General features: G+C 35.8%; 1 pseudogene; it reads right to left on the reverse strand.

Moving 5' to 3' along the window:
• Positions 1-1,134: 1,134 nt before the first annotated feature.
• Positions 1,135-2,106, reverse strand: LOC135223736 (NADH-ubiquinone oxidoreductase chain 1-like; annotated as a pseudogene).
• Between the last annotated feature and the right edge of the window lie 10,750 nt (positions 2,107-12,856).

The following is a 12,856-nucleotide window of genomic DNA, read 5'->3' on the forward strand; positions in this document are numbered from 1 at the left end:
TAGTGCTTTAAATAGTAAAACAAATTTGCCAACGGGATTATTTCTAAGCTAATAACCACTATACATGCCAAATGGTAGACCTAGCCTTTTTCTAGGGTCGCCCAACATTTTGCCGAGACGTAAACTATGGCCTTGGACTTCTACGAAACAGTACACGGCTAACGGGGCCTCATTTTTCGTTCATTTGTCTTTACAGGCACATTGGACGAGGAATTTATTATGGCTCATTCTTATATACACACCTGATCAGTAGGAGTAATCATTCTATTTTTTAAACGATAGCAACAGCCTTCCTTTAGGATACGTCTTACCCTGAGGGCAAATATCATTCTGATGGAGCAACCGTTATTTACTAACTTAATATCCATCGCTATTCCATTTTGTAGGAACAGATCTAGTACAATGAATTTGAGGAGGATTTGCAGTAAGAAATGCAACTCTTACACGATTTTTCACATTTCATTTCTTATTCCCATTTATTATTGCAGCCGCATCTATAGTGCACATTTTATTTCTCCACCAGACAGGGTCTAACAACCCTCTAGGAATTTCCAGTCAACTAGAAAAAGTTCCATTTCACCCATACTTTTCATTTAAAGATATTGTAGGATTTGTAGTAACACTAGCAGCCCTAATCATCTTAACCCTACTAGACCCCTATCTACTAGGAGACCCAGACAATTTTATTCCAGCTAATCCCCTAGTCACCCCCGCACACATTCAACCCGAATGATATTTCTTATTCGCATATGCAATTCTACGGTCCATCCCTAATAAACTAGGCGGAGTTATTGCACTAGTTATATCAGTAGCTATTTTATTTATTCTTCCTTTTACCCACAAAAATAAATTTCGAAGACTCGCCTTTTACCCATCAGTCAAATCTTATTTTGATCTATAATTAGAATCGTTATCTTACTGACATGAATTGGTGCCCGACCCGTAGAAGACCCATACATTTTAACCGGACAAATTCTCACAGTTCTTTATTTCTCTTTCTTCATCATTAACCCCCTAGCAATAATTACATGAGATAAACTAATAGACTGACTGTTCATCTTTAGGAAGACAGGTGTTTTGAAAGCACCTAAAAAGTGTTCGAATCACTTAATAGTCTATCCTAATTTTCTTACAAACTAAATTAATAAAATCTCTAAAAAAACCTTTAACCTCATAAAAAAAATACAATAATTTAAAGCCGCAGGAAGAAATCTTTTCCAAGCCAAATACATTAACTTATCATAACGAAATCGTGGTAAAGTACCCCGTACTCACACAAAACAAAATCCCACAAACATAACTTTTACATAAAAAACAATAGAGACAAGACTCCTCCCCAAAAAAATGATTGAAAATAATGCACTTAAAAATAAAATCCTAGCGTACTCCGCCATAAAAATAAGAGCAAATCCCCCACCCCTATATTCAGTATTAAAACCAGCACCAACTCAGACTCTCCTTCTGCGAAATCAACGGAGTTCGATTTCTTTCCGCTAAACAGGAAGCAAACCACAGTAAAGCCAAAGGAAAACCCAAAATAAAAAATCAACAATAACGCTGATAACTTTCAAATAATCCCAAATCAAACCCACCTACTAAAAACAATATTCTAAGTAAAATTAAAGCCAACCTTACCTCATAAGAAATAGTTTGAGCTACAGCACGAAGACACCCTAAAAGAGAATACTTAGAATTGGAAGCTCAGCCTGCACCCATGGTAGAATAAACTCTTGCCCTTGTACAGCAAAGAAAAAATAAAACCCCAAACTCAAAAGAAAACAAACCAAGCTCATAAGGTATAAGACATCAACAAACGAGAGCAATAAATAAACTGAAAACCGGAGATAAATAATAAGGAATAAAATTACTTATAGTAGGGAAAGTCTGCTCTTTAGTAAATAACTTCACAGCGTCAGCAAAAGGTTGAAGTAAACCGGCATATCCAACCTTATTAGGACCCTTACGAATTTGGATATAACCTAAAACTTTACGTTCCAACAAGGTAAAAAAAGCAACAGAAACCAAAACTAAAATAATCAAAATAAGATAAGTCACTAACTTAATCAAAACCATCATAGAAAGAACACTTGAATTCTCCCTATTACCTATAGTAATCACTATATTAACGGATCCTAAATCCGACACATTTATCTGCCAAGGTAATCCATTAAAGTTTATCTTAAAACAAGACTATCTCAAAAGCTCAATCCTTTCGTACTAGAGCCATTTTCAAATTAATAAAAGATAGAAACCAACCTGGCTCACACCGGTTTGAACTCAAATCATGTAAAATTTTAAAGGTCGAACAGACCTACCAGCTAGACGGCTACACCTAACCGAAATTTTAATTCAACATCGAGGTCGCAACTACTCTTGTCGATAAGAACTCTCAAAGAAAATCACGCTGTTATCCCTAAAGTAACTTATACTTTTAATCCACAAAGAAGGATCACACACTAATTATAATTATTAAATTAAACAGACAGTTACACATTATATCTACATCTCCCCAACGAAATATAAACCTAATAAAGCTACTTTTCACTCAAATTGTAAGCCAAATTAAACTTATATAAAGTTTTATAGGGTCTTATCGTCCCACTAAATAATTTGAGCCTTTTCACTCAAAAGTTAAATTCAAACTACATAAAGGAGACAGCTCATCCCTCGTCCAACCTTTCATTCAAGCCTTCAATTAAAAGACTACTGACTATGCTACCTTCGCACGGTCAAATTACCGCGGCCCTTTAATCAATCAGTGGGCAGGCTAGACTTTATAACTTTATACACAGACATGTTTTTGATAAAACAGCGGAGATAATATTTTGCCGAGTTCCTTCTAAACGCCTTCTTAATACTTAAAAACTTCATTTTATTTAAGATAAAAAAAAACACTAATTTTACTTATATAAACATTCTATCTTTCGCTTAAACAATAAACGAAATTCTTTACTAGAAACAGCAAGATACTTTAAAAATATAAATACAAATCATTATTACTTTAACGTTATACCAAGATGGCTGACTTTAAGCCCACTTCTAATGACTTACAATAAAAGCACTTAACAAAAACAACAGATAAGAAGCTCATTCCTCCTACCTTTATTACCAAATTACAGTTAAACTTGGTACAAAATTAAACTCATTTCGTAAAGAACCAGATATACAGAGACCGACTAACATATCACCACTAAAAACTTTTTCAAACTACTTTATAACGTAGAAAAGCAATAAAATTTAGCTCTCTCTGTTTCGGGAATTTACAAATAACGCAACTATATAGTAGACCCCTGATACAAAAGGTACGAAAATTCAACACTACTTTAATAAAATATTAAATAATTCCATCACTGTACTTATTAACTATAATTTCTAAACAAAATTCTCTATCATACTAAGAAACAAAACTTATTAATTTTTTATAAAATTTAACCCCAAACCAATATAAAATAATAATACTTAATTTTTAAGTAGTGCCTCAGGGCAATCCCTCCAGCGTAAATGGAGTGCTTAAATAATTAGCTACAACTCACATTACTAGATGCATTTTCCAATACAACTACTATGTTACGACTTATCTCACTTTAAGTAGTGAGAGCGACGGGCGATGTGTACATACCCTAGAGCTAATATCAATTTAACATATTAAAATGAAAATACAATTAAATCCACCTTCAAGTTTCATTTTCAAGAAACAATTCGTCTATAAATACAATACATTGTAACCCACCTATGACTTTACCATTGGCTGCACCTTGACCTAATATACTTAACATAAATTAATTTCAATGGATATATTAATACACCACCTAATAATGGAGGTATACATACTGATAACAAGATAAAGTAAGATAATTCGTGGTATATCGTTTAAATGGCAGGTTCCTCTAACTAGACTTGGATACCGCCAAATCCTTTAAATTTCAAGACCATAACTAATACTAATCAAGCAATATATTTCAAATCCAGTATAACAGGGTATCTAATCCTGGTCTAAACCTAGATTTTAATAGCCTCTAAGAAAATAAGCAAGTCCCAACATTACTACTGAACTATAAATTTCACCCCTCAACTCACTAAAAGAAAAAACTCACAAATTCTTATCTTATAACTAATAGCTTCAATCCCTCCATCCTTTCTCCCAGTCTAACCGCGGCTGCTGGCACAAATTTTACCTGAAATTCCTAGAATTACTGGATCAGAGAATTACTCCACAAACCAAATACATATACTGAAACCTAACTAAACAAAATATATTAATTTAAATTATCTCGCACTTACTTACATGTAAACTCTTCTTTAAACAGAGGAACAAGCAAGGATCAAACTTTCAATTAATAAAATTTAAAATTAAAAAATATAAAGGCCTAAATTTAACTTTTAATTAAAATAGAAAAAATTTTAATAAAAGCTTTTCGTTAGAATTGCTCGGTGATGGCATATGAGTGAGGGGAATTCCCTTATTCACTCTCTCAACCACCAGTTAACCCATTTCCAACATGCACTGAAAAAATACTCCTTCATAAAAAGCTCTAGTTTGTAAAGCTCTGAAAAAATGTCATATTGAAGAATGTAGCAGCACATACCTTCCAAGACTGTCATCAGTGTTGCTGGTCATAATAGCTACTCATGTATTGTATCAACAATAACAGTCAGTGAAACTAATTTGAAAACTTTCATCTCTTCAAATTACTACTCAATTCACCATTACTAATTTTTTCTCCTTATGTACTGCATCTGTGAATAATTAGGTGTTATGTATAAGCTGGATCACATATAATCAAGCATTTGCTGTGTACTGTATCCTTCCTGCTGTTACCCCACAAAACTCTTATGCTGGTCTCTTGCATTTTCTATTCTTGGCCTTTGATTTGTTAATAAGATATGTTCATAAGTAATTTATATTGTAATGTAAAGCTAAGAAGGTTTACAGATGTGAGGCGGTGGTGGACGTCAATATTAACTGTTAATCTATTGTTGTATTATAGCTGAGGAATATTTTGATGCTGTGTCTGGGCAACGTTTGGTAGGATTGTTTTCATGTTTGGATAGAACTATCAAATGCATGCTTTGTTAATTGGCCTGAGACCTTTATGGGAACCTGATTTGAATTTGATTTATTGATTTGCTGCTTCAGTTCTGGCATTATGTTTCCTAACTCTTGTTGTTGCATTCTTTGATTTCAGATTCTCCCTCAGAAGAACCTTCCTTCCTTTGTCAGTTTTGATTGAGCATCAGGATTTTGGGAAATGCATGTTTTATAATGGGTACTACATGGAACATTACCAATAGCAACTCTCAAGTGTATGAAATAACAGTGAATTATTGTACGCGTATTTAACAAATTTAAACCAAGTAAAATTTGTTTTGAATATTAGATTCATACATCAGCAGAGAAATCGTGGTTGTAGTCCTTCAAGATATTGTACTTAATTCTTAATAGATTTATTCAGTAATTATTTGTAAAAAAATTTGTGTTAAGAGTTGTGAATTGAACATATTGTCATTACAGAACAGGACAGGGACATAAGGCTAAAATGAATCTAGAACATGCTTTAGAATTTTCTTTGAAAAGTGAAACTGAAGGTGCATTATCATTACCTTCCATAAAATCAAGAAAACGTCAACATGGCTGCCTTTAGTGGAACCAGTGATGGAGACTTTTTGTCTCTGGATCCACTGATGGACATCAAAATAGAGCCAGAGAATTCTGTGAGTCTAATGAAGATGATGAATATTCATATGAATGATTCAAACAGTGAATGAAAAACATCCACAAACTTGCAAAAACAAAGGAAGTAAAACAAGAAAGAAGAAAGTCACAATGGAGAGAAGCCTTTCAGATCAACTGACTGTGAGAAAGCATTTTTACAAGAAAATAATCTTACAAATGATATCACAAATCCTAGAGAGAAATTCATATGCAATGACTGTGGAAAAACATTTTCCTTGAAACGTATTCTTAGAGTTCATATGAGAATCCACACTGGAGAGAAGCCATTCATGTGTAGAGAATGTGGGAAAGCATTTTTCCCAGAAAATCAAGTCTTACACGTCATATGAGATTGCATACTGGTGAGAAGCCATATATGTGCAAGGATGCGGGAAAGCATTTTCCAGAAACCAGATCTTACAAGTCATATGAATTGCATACTGGAGAGAAGCCATATGTGCAAGGAATGTGGGAAAGCATTTTCCAAGAAACCGAATCTTACACGTCATATGAGATTGCATACTGGTGAGAAGCCATATATATGCAAGGAATGTGGGAAAGCATTTTCCCAGAAATCAAATCTTACAAGTCATATGAGATTGCATACTGGAGAGAAGCCATATATGTGCAACGAATGTGGGAAAGCAATTTCCAAGAAACCGAATCTTACACGTCATATGAGATTGCATACTGGTGAGGAGCCATATATGTGCAAGGAATGTGGGAAAGCATTTTCCCAGAAATCAAATCTTACAAGTCATATGAGATTGCATACTGGAGAGAAGCCATATATGTGCAACGAATGTGGGAAAGCAATTTCCAAGAAACCGAATCTTACACGTCATATGAGATTTGCATCTGGTGAGAAGCCATATATGTGCAAGGAATGTGGAAAGCATTTCCCAGAAATCAAATCTTACAGGTCATATGAGATTGCATACTGGTGAGAAGCCATATATGTGCAACGAAATGTGGAAAGCATTTTCCAGAAACGAAATCTTACAATTCATATGAGAATCCACACTGGAGAGAAGCCATTCATGTGTAAAGAATGCAGGAAAGCATTTTCCAATAAATCAAGTCTTACATGTCATATGAGATTGCATACCGGAGAGGAAAAAAGAAACAGCATGATAAATAAACCAGTTAAGGGCAGAGATCTCTCAAATGACCAACTATATGACAGATCAAATCACTCACAAAATCTGCTCAAGAAATCAGGAAAATAAAGAAAATACAGAATAGGGGATGAACAAGTGAGTGGAAAACTGCAGAACACCAAGCCAATATAAAGGCCCTAGCTTCACAAATAGGAAACGAACAACAGAAGATAAAGTAAAACAGATAAATAGGCAGTTTGGTGAAAATCCAAAGATTGTGATAGGAGATAACGAAGAAAATGGAGGTACGAACACCACCAAGCAAGGAAGACCTAGAGAGATTTTGGAAGCCACTGTTTGAAGACCTTAGACAACACAAAGAGAATTCATGGATTGACACCATTAGGCAGAAGAACAGCCAGAAACAGCAAATGCCACCAATAATGTTCGCCATCAAAAAACTAACAAAGAAAATAAAAGAATATAATAATTTACAAGATAATTGTAATAGACAAGACCCCAAACTTCTGGCTAAAAAAGATCACAGCACTACACCACATTTATGCACAAACTTTTCAAAAATATAGTAGAGGAGAAGAAGAATCACCAGAGTGGCTCACAACAAGAAATACCAACCTTATTCTCCCCAAAAGCTCAGAAACTGAGCTCCCTAACAAACATAGGCCCATCTGCTGCCTTCCAACAACCTACAAATGGCTCACATGAGTCATCGCAGATGAGATCTGTGAACACCTAGATCAAGGCAAATATATGGAAAAAGAATGAAAGAGATGCACAAGAACAAACTAGGTACTAAAGATCAACTGCTAATAAACAAAACAATATTAGAAGATTGTAAGAAAGACAAAGGAATCTTAATATGGCTTGGATAGATTACGAGAAGCATTTGACACCGTGCCATGCCCCACCGGGGTATTTCAAATGTATGGAATTAGACAGACAACATCAATGAGGAAATAAGAACTTTCTTGGCAGCACAGATGAGTAAGTGGAAGACCACTCTGTCTAAGGGGAAAGGATTCCCGAAACGTTTGTGTAAATAAAAAGAAGAAATGATCTCCAGTATTCTCGCTGCCCTGTTCTTTGTTAAAATTAAGCTCACCAGGTGGAAGGAGGGCCGGTAGTAATTCTAGACATAAAGAATCCAAAGAGGAATATTCCAGGGTGACAGCCTTTCACGACTTCTATTCTGCTTGACTGTAGATCTGCTTAGTAAAATCTTGAACAACACTAACACTGGCTATAACCTAAGCAAAAACAGAAGCAAAAAGGAGAATGAAAGAGTGAACCACCTGCTCTTCATGGATCACCTGAAGTTGTTTGCAAATTCAGAAGAAAAACTGGAAGAATTAGTTAGGACAGTCTACCAATTCTCAAATGACATCTGCATGGAATTTGGGTTGGACAAGTGTGCCAAGAGTACAATAAAGAGAGCGAAGAGAGTAACATCAGAAGGTATAAAGGTAGGGGAAGGCATATTTGTTGAAGACTGGCGGAGGAGTCTGCATGTAAGTACTTGGGAATAGAAGAAAACACTGGTATAGAGCGCAAGGAAGTGAGAGAAAACGGTTAAAGGAAAGAATACACCAGCCACTTAAAGAATTAACACCAAAGAACAAGATCACTGCCATAAACCAGCTGGCGATACCATTGGTGACATATGGTTTTGGCATTGTAGACTGGCCACAAGGTGAGTTAGTCAGATGGATATTAAAAGATTCTCACCCTACATTAAGTCACATACGGAGACACCAGTGTATGGACAAAATATATCTCCCTCAACCAGGCTACAGAGCACCAATAGTAAGTATAGGACAGTATATGAAAAGTGCTGAGGACGAAAACATCAAAAATGTTGCCCAACACCATAATGAAGCCCTGAGCCAACTACCATCAATTACAAAACAGGCTAAGAACTTTGCAGACCTGATAAAAGACACAGAGGATACCAAACAGACCAACAGCCGCAATAGCCACAAAAACTAAGTAGAAATACAGTGACAGAGAAGAGAGACTTCAAAATGGAAAGGTAGAAAGACCATGGAAGGACAGAAAGATTCAAGAAGAATTGGAAAAGTTATATTGACAAAGAAGAGTCACTTAGATGATAGGAAATGGAGATCTAGGTTATGATGGAGAGACTGATAATAGGAGCCCAAGACCAAGGCCTCCTGACAAACGGCTTCAAGAAAATGCCAGGCATATAATCAATTGACCAGTGTATGTTTTGTCATGCAGTGGTTGAGAGTGTTAGTCATCTGATATCAGCCTGCAAGACCCTGCTTGCAGATGGTCACTACACAAGCCCACCACAACAAGATCTGTAAATATATATTAGAAAATATATAAAGAATAAAAAAGAAAAAATGAAGTGAAAGGAAAATTGTGGAGCATGAACCAGATCCAATCACCTCCAATAGGTCTTTACCATCTTTTATGACTAGGAAATGCCAACAGGAACATATATAGAAGGAGGTGCTATGAGACCTGATATTGTGATCTGGAACAAAGGAGGAATAAACAGCAAAGATTATAGAAGTGACAGTACCCAGTGACTTTGGCCTTAATAAAGCTGAAAGGCATAAAATAACAAAATACCAAGACCGGAAGAATGACCTGAAAAGCACATGGGAACTGAAGGAAATAGAAAAAAATACCTTTGGTGGTAGGAGCAACAGGAGTTATAAAGAAAAATCTGCAAAAATATCTTCAGGGTATACGAAGTTGCCCAGTATAAAAGAGGTGCAGATTGCTGCCCTCAAAGCAATGGTAAACACCTTGAAACGAGCCCTTGGATATAAGGCTAGTGGAATATAGAGGTGCAACCATAGACCCCAGGCTGGGGCCCATTGCACCCCTGATATAAATTGAAAATTAAGAATAACATAACCCAGAGAGAAACCATTAGGTTGCTCTATATGTCAAAGAAGTTTTTCTCAACCAAGTCCTCTCAAAAGACAAGAGAATTCACACTAGACAGAAACTGTTTACTTGATCTGTGTCCAAGTAGTTTTTATTACATTATTTTGTTTAACTTGACTCCTGCATCTGTTTTTGAATGAAGGTGTCTAAAAACTGTGTGTGAAAACTCCTGCTAGAAAGAAGTCATATCCTGTTATCGGCACTTGGTTTCCAAGAGTTCTTTTTCATTAGGGTTTTTTCATTAGGTTCATCTTAGAGTGAATGTGTTAACTCAGAAGAAAGACGATGTTGAAACAGTTTTTCTCTTGTAGATTCATAACATATGTGAGCACTCATGGAGGATAGATATTGTTCTTTTACACTGCATGTTGTACTTTTGTCTATATTCTGCAAATCACGTCATTGGTTCTGAATGCACAAGCAAAGTCACTCATCAGAGAGGATGTTCAGTTGCTGCCAGATTTGTTAATGTTTTGCACCCCAAAGTAAGTTGCACTTGATGTAGAGATAATTATTGTGAACTTGTCTGCAAAATCTATAGAAAAAAAGGCAACAGCAGCCTAAGGGACGATAAAAAGAAAAACCATATTTAAATTTTTATGATCCAATTCATGACCATCATCATTGCTGTTACTGAAAGAAAAGGAGAATTTGGAGGAGGGTCTCACTGAAGTGTAGATGAAGGCTCTTCATTTGCAGAGTCTATATTGGAAGTCAAGGCAGAGCCAAAGTATTTTGGCCAGAATGATTTTGATGCAAAATGGTTGTGTAACCTTTATGCAAAGGTAAATAAATGACTTTGTTTTTTTCTTACAATTGTTCTCAATGAACAACTGCACAGTGCTAGGTAAAGAAACTTCCCTTTGCCTTCTCCACTTTTCTTGTTCCTGTGTATTTTTTGTATGATTTCCAAATAATGGAATTAATATTGCCTTTGGCTGACACGAAGTTTTCTTCCTTTTGTTATTCAGCATTGTGCATATATGCACTTGTATATGTAGTTGTGAGCTAGAATGTTTCCATGAAATGTTCTTAGTGGAAATAGAAAGGATTGATATCTTCATTAAACTTCAATGAAATTTAGGTGTATTTTTATATGATTATTTTTTTATTTGTTCTTGGTTTTTATTCTTCTACAAAGAATGTACTAAAGCATTTGTAAGTGAATCCTAATGCCTTGTATTCACTCACTATATACAGTAGACTGTGTAGTATTTTGTTTTAGGTTAAGTAGTCTGAAGTGTTTAGACTAGACTAGTTATGTAAATGACGAAAGTAATGTGTTATTCTGATTAGATTAAACCTCTTTTTTTATTTTATCTCATTGTATAAACTTTGAAAACTATTGATAGATAATAAAAATTCTTTATACACAAATAAAATTGTTCATTTGATCCTATTAAAACTTAAGTAATATCAGAATAATATTCTACACTGCCACAAGAGTGAATGAATGCACCATGATGTGGTCTGAATGCACCGAGTATCTGGTCCCAGTGCACCTCTTCCCAATTGAAGTGCATCTTTCCTTGTGGTCCAATGCACCAACTTCATTCACATAACAGCTGCCCTTTGGCGAACTGTGTAGATGACTATACTCTATTCACTTTGCAGGACTATTTTCTTTGATGAATCGAATAAGTTTAAAAAGTCTGAATAAAAACAGAATATTACAAAACCAACAAACATATCCTGCTATGAGGGAGAAGTTTAAAACTTGACTACCTCACTACCTCTTAATTCAAACTGCAAGTCTAACTGTTTTGGTAGCTGGCAGTTAACCTCTAAAAGAAATGACTGTTAATTATTCCTTTGGACCTGTGGTGGGCTGCTCAACAAATTGTGTAGCTTACCTGGCTCCTTTATCAGAACAGGTTGCATCTCTTTTTAGATGTGCAATTGTGGAGACGGAAGAATGAATGAGTGAGTGACTAGCTTCTCTCCTCTGCCCCTTCATCCCCCTTCTCCTCCTTTGGGCGGGAGAGAGTGGATCCGGCCCGTCACATGCTGGAACTGCAACAACCATTCCGTTTATCTTTATAGAGTATAGAAGCAACTGCCCCTTTCTCTAGCAAGGGGAGGTCCCTGACTATAAGACAAACCCACTGGCTTATATTTGCCTTACTGTCTTTAACTCTCAGATTCATCTCAGCTTGCTTTTGAATGGGGTTATGTGTTTTTTCCTCGTTCAAAAAAGCCCAGAAGTCTGATGAATGATCACACAGTCTCTGTACTACTACGATCAATTCATCAGAGGCATGATACTATTCCTTGTCCTCTCAACAGGAAGAAAATCTAGGTGTTGCAAACTCCAGCCAGTTCTAGAGACTCATTCAAATTCCTCCCTCCAGATATCAGTCCTCCTAATGTAAAAGACCAAGTGTTTGTATTGTTGTTTAGGAACAAATGACAATTTTTTCTAAGTAAATTGTATTTTTCTTAACTATGCAAACCTGAGGTCATTTACATCTCATGTCCACCTCATGCCACCCTCAATCTGATACCTGGGCCAAAATAAAATGGAATGTTTACGTTCAGACAGGCAGGACCCCCGCCAACCACTTTTTTTAAAAGTCTAGTGGCCGTTTTTCAGCTTTGCCAAAAGTAATTCTTAATGTAAAGGATCTCGGGTTTGTATAGTTAGGAAAAACACAATTTGCTTTAAAAAAACTGTCATTTTACACCTAATATAGCTCATGTTGTTATTAAAAAAGATGTTCTTCACAATTTTTTATAGGAGTACTATAGTGCATCTCGAGCTTGATCGTGCAGCACCAGCCTTGAAAAAAGGTAGAAACTGACTGTGACTCCATTGAAGGCAGTGTGTATGGGGTGCAGATGACCGAGATATGCCGTGGTGACTTGCCAGTTTAAGGGAAACCTGTAGTCACATGAAAAACATCAAATATTAAATGATACTAAAGATTTACTTCAGTAAGCGAGGCTTGAACTGGGGACTTACAGATAGACTATGCCGTATGTTTGATTTTGGCTTGCCAGGGATGGAACATTACACGAGTTATACATACAAAACCATAAATTATTGGGGATCTAGCCCAGCCCTAGATTCAGTAGCTTATGATTGCCTCCCTACATGAAA

This window comes from Macrobrachium nipponense, chromosome 10 (assembly GCF_015104395.2).
Source record: "Macrobrachium nipponense isolate FS-2020 chromosome 10, ASM1510439v2, whole genome shotgun sequence".
Classification (NCBI taxonomy): Eukaryota; Metazoa; Arthropoda; class Malacostraca; order Decapoda; family Palaemonidae; genus Macrobrachium; species Macrobrachium nipponense.